Below are 5,000 nucleotides of genomic sequence, written 5' to 3'. Positions count from 1 at the left end.
AAATTATGGTCACTAATTCCCCAACCACCCTTGACACTCCAACTACATTCAAACTTGCTCGCGGCTGCTTCATTCATGAGCGTCACGTCAATGTCGCTCACTCCTCTAGGCCCATCAAACGTATACCATTCACTCGGTTCGTTTGCAATGAGGAGGCTATTTGCCACCACCCAATCGCTCATGGCCTCACCACGACTGTGGCTCCGATATCCAGCAGTGTGCCTGGATGTTTTGCTGAACCACATCGGGGAGGTGGCATTGGCATCGAGACACATGATGACAGGGTTGCTACTTTCACGTAGTAGCACCGCCTCTATGTATCTCAAGTATGGTTCTAGAGGTTCATTGAACTTGCAGTATAGGCTGGCGACATATACTTTGCCGAAATCGCCCTCAACACACACACATACTCCCCACTGTGATGAGTCAACCACTACGCAAGAGTAGCTTGGCTCACACACAGCTACTGCGGCATTGACTCCAAGGTCCGTAAAGACCCTGAAGCCACCAGGAAGACCTCTCACCACCCCATTGGTGGAGTATGGTTCCTGGAGCAAAGCAATGCCGCAGCCCCCCTCCGACATACACGCCCCCAATTCACACATCACGGCATAAGACCCCTGACAGTTCAGTTGATATAGCTCAACCATCAATGTCTAGCATTCGCACGGGCAACAATGGCACAGTACACCGGGCAGACAGTGGACATCATCAGATGTCCGGCTGGCTTGCCCTTAAATGCACAGTTGCGACAATGCGGGGCATTGCCACAACCTGCACTCCTGTGTCCTTCCTGCCCGCACCTACGGCAGACATCCTTCTTGGCTCTGCATTCTGCCACCCTGTGATCAAATCCCATGCATCGGAAGCAGCCGGGCGTCAGTTGGTCCGGCCGTACCCGGAAGGAAAACCACTTAACATAGCAACGACCTGCTTCCAGGAGGGCGGACATTAGCATGTCCGTGCCCTCAAGGACCACATTCGTCACTCCATCAGGGCTGACCTTCCAAGGACGGCTGATCATCCTCACGTCCTTCTCAAGACACCCAGGGCTGAACTCCTTGAGGTTCAAACGGAACAACTCTCCCATGAACTCGTCAGGGGAGATCTCCGTGTGGACCCCCTGGACCACAACCCTAGGCCCCAGCTTCCGACGTATGCTCACATCGAGCCCCACCTCGGAAAACTTGGCATTTTTTACCAAGTTATCCCTCTCAGCAACTGATGGGGTGCGAATAATCGCACCTCCATCCTTCAACGGGCGCACCTCGTGCACCCTTACCCCCATAGAAGGCCCTACCTCTTTTACTACTTTTTTGATCACCTCTTTGGACGTAGTGGGGGTCTTACCCCTTACTACGACCGACCAGGTCTCAACTGGCTTGGGCACCGGCAACGCAGGCAACACAGGCGCAGGCGCCTGAGGTGCCGGCATCAGCGCTGCACCAGCCAGCGAAGCTCCAGCCGTCCTCCGAGGTGCTTCCTCCCTACTTGTTTTTGTGGCTTCCAACCGCCCACGAAGATGGGCGATCTCCGCCACCATCTCCACAAAAAGCGCCTCGAACTCCAAGGAGTATCCCAGGAGGTCCTTCGCTGCGTTCTTTGGGACGCCGTCCATGTCTATGACGGCTCCACTAAAGGCCGTCATAATGGACTTGAAACGCCCCATAAATTGCCCCCCAACTTTTTCACCGAACGCTCCCGAATTCTCCAGGGGAGCACCCAAATTTCTGCGGATTTTCTCCATCCGCTGCCCGGCTGGACCCAATTTGGCCCCTGCCTTCCGCACCTTTTTCTCCCCCTTTTTTTCCCCCTCGGAAACGCCCTCGCTTCCGCTTACCCCCAACTTACCCATTTCGGGTGCTTTCGCCGTCACCTTTTCTGCTGTGACCGCTGCTCCTCCAGCGGTTTTCTTCTTCATGCGGGGGGGTGATCTCAGGAGGACCTCTTCCTCCCCCGACGTTGACTCATCCATCGCTGATGACGCCAATCTCGAACTGCCCTGGAGAGGGGTGCTCGCCCTCTTCATTCCTACGCCTAATTTGGGCATAGCCCTCTGCCACCACTGTAAATCGCGTCACGCAATTAAAACGCACAACAATTTTAGTGGCACCCGCACGCAATTATAGTGGCACCCACTAACGGGAGAGTCCACCGACAATTTCACACACAGTTTATCACACACTTATACAGTTACGCCGTATAAAGTGTTTCTCGCTACCCGCACAACGATTTTAGTTTTCCCACAGGTGCGCGCAATTATAGCGTCTCTCACTAAAATTCCGGGAAAACACAGCGGTATTTTCCCGTACTCACACAACGGCACTCACTAAGCACAATGCACAGTTCATGCACTGCTTCACCGCAGCGTTACTCAATTAGCGCTAATCACTCGCGGATATAGCACAAAAGAGAATTCGCAAAAATTTATAGCGTTCCTCGCTACCCGCACAACAATAAAAGTTTTCCAGCACGTGTTACACCGACACAGGTGCGCGCAATTATAGCGGCGCCCACTTGACGGGACAATTACACGCACAATAGTTTTTCGCTTAATAGCTACCAGTCAGGTACGCGCAATTTAAGTGTCTCTCAGTAACGGCGAAAAACCCACCGACGGTCGCACGACAGCCGAACAGTTTCCTGCACACACACACGCGCCGATTTGTACACAATGTACGTCACTTGCCGACGGTAAAATGTAGTATTTTCTAGGGAAAAACAATCGCTCAAGAATATTTTTATAATTCGCAAAGTAAAACATCCGCTCACGCGTCCGTTCGCTTCAACGTTCACAATTAGAATGAGTAGATAGGGACAGTAGGAATCTCGTTAATCCATTCATGCGCGTCACTAATTAGATGACGAGGCATTTGGCTACCTTAAGAGAGTCATAGTTACTCCCGCCGTTTACCCGCGCTTACTTGAATTTCTTCACTTTGACATTCAGAGCACTGGGCAGAAATCACATTGTGTCAACACCCGTTAGGGCCATCACAATGCTTTGTTTTAATTAGACAGTCGGATTCCCCAAGTCCGTGCCAGTTCTGAATTGATTGTTAATTGATAATCGTTATAATTTAAAAGGAATATATATCGAATGATATAATTCCTTAAAAATTTTAGCAAGAAAGTTCCACAATTGGCTACGTAACTACTATCCGGGGAACAAGAATCGTAATTCTCTATTTACCCAGAACGAGTACATAAACCATGGTATTGCTTCCCAATCAAGCCCGACTATCTCAATCTTCAGAGCCAATCCTTATCCCGAAGTTACGGATCTAATTTGCCGACTTCCCTTACCTACATTATTCTATCGACTAGAGACTCTTCACCTTGGAGACCAGCTGCGGATATTGGTACGGCCTGTTGAGAAGTTTGCGTGACCCCACCATAAATTTTCAAGGTCCGAGGAGAAAATATCGACACAACAGTAAATGTCATGCTCTTCTAGTCCATCTACCATATCTCTCTTCGAAAGACTTCCATGGTAGTACGACTATAAAACAGAAAAGAAAACTCTTCCGATATCTCTCGACGGCTTCTTTATGGTCGTTCCTGTTGCCAGGATGAGCACAAGGCCCATTTTTAATAACAAACGGATACTCAACAGGTTACGGAATTGGAACCGTATTCCCTTTCGTTCAAAATAATTCAAGTATTTTAATTATTTTTAAATATATTTTTATTAATATTTTTTTTTATTAAAAACTTGAAAATTTTCGGCTTTCGCCTTGAACTTAGGACCGACTAACTCGTGATCAACCACTGTTCACACGAAACCCTTCTCCACTTCAGTCCTCCAAGGTCTCATTCGATTATTTGCTACTACCACCAAGATCTGTACCAATAGCGGCTCCATGCAGGCTTACGCCAAACACTTCTAAGCACACTATTGTACCCTCCTACTCACTAAAGTTTCAAAATTTATAAATCAATCGAAATTGTTTTATAAATCATCTACTTTAGCGGTAATGTATAGGTATACAACTTAAGCGCCATCCATTTTAAGGGCTAGTTGCTTCGGCAGGTGAGTTGTTACACACTCCTTAGCGGATTACGACTTCCATGTCCACCGTCCTGCTGTTTTAAGCAACCAACGCCTTTCATGGTATCTGCATGAGTTGTTAATTTAGGCACCGTAACATTACGTTTGGTTCATCCCACAGCGCCAGTTCTGCTTACCAAAAGTGGCCCACTGGGCACATTATATCATAACCTCAACCTTCATATCAAGAAAGGTGAGGTTCTTACCCATTTAAAGTTTGAGAATAGGTTAAAATCGTTTCGACCCTAAGGCCTCTAATCATTCGCTTTACCAGATAAGATTATTTTATATAATTTTTAAATGCACCAGCTATCCTGAGGGAAACTTCGGAGGGAACCAGCTACTAGATGGTTCGATTGGTCTTTCGCCCCTATACTCAATTCTGACAATCGATTTGCACGTCAGAACTGTTTCGGTCTTCCATCAGGGTTTCCCCTGACTTCAACCTGATCAAGTATAGTTCACCATCTTTCGGGTCACAGCATATATGCTCAAGGTACGCTCCAGTTAGAGGTATAAATAATAATAAATTATCATTATACATAACTATATGGAACGCCCCGGGATTGAATTAATTGACTATTTATTAAAAAATAGACTAAAAATTAATCCCATTATATTTAAGTTAAGTTAATTATGCCATTAAGTTTAATATAACTCAATGACTTGCACATATGTTAGACTCCTTGGTCCGTGTTTCAAGACGGGTCCCGAAGGTATCCTGAATCTTTCGCATTGTTAATCATATAAATGCATACAAATAAATATTAATATCATAGATATTAAATTTTTTGTAAAATTCAAAAAATGAATTTTAGCATTATATATAATAAAATCTATCAACACTTTATCAAATCATTAGTATTTATTTTATGTTAATATGCTTAAAAAGCAAATTAATTTAAATAAACTTAATATCACCAATGATCTTTTGATAAATACTTTATTA

At 45.8% G+C, this 5,000-nt stretch overlaps 1 pseudogene; it reads right to left on the bottom strand.

Annotated features, from left to right (window-relative positions):
- Positions 1-5,000, bottom strand: part of LOC129252181 (large subunit ribosomal RNA) — a 9,725-nt pseudogene that overhangs the window by 4,188 nt on the left and 537 nt on the right.

This window comes from Anastrepha obliqua, unplaced genomic scaffold, assembly GCF_027943255.1.
Source record: "Anastrepha obliqua isolate idAnaObli1 unplaced genomic scaffold, idAnaObli1_1.0 ptg000153l, whole genome shotgun sequence".
In the NCBI taxonomy this organism is placed as follows: Eukaryota; Metazoa; Arthropoda; class Insecta; order Diptera; family Tephritidae; genus Anastrepha; species Anastrepha obliqua.
Note: the sequence above shows the minus strand (reverse complement) of the source record. Positions and strands in the feature narration are given on the sequence as shown.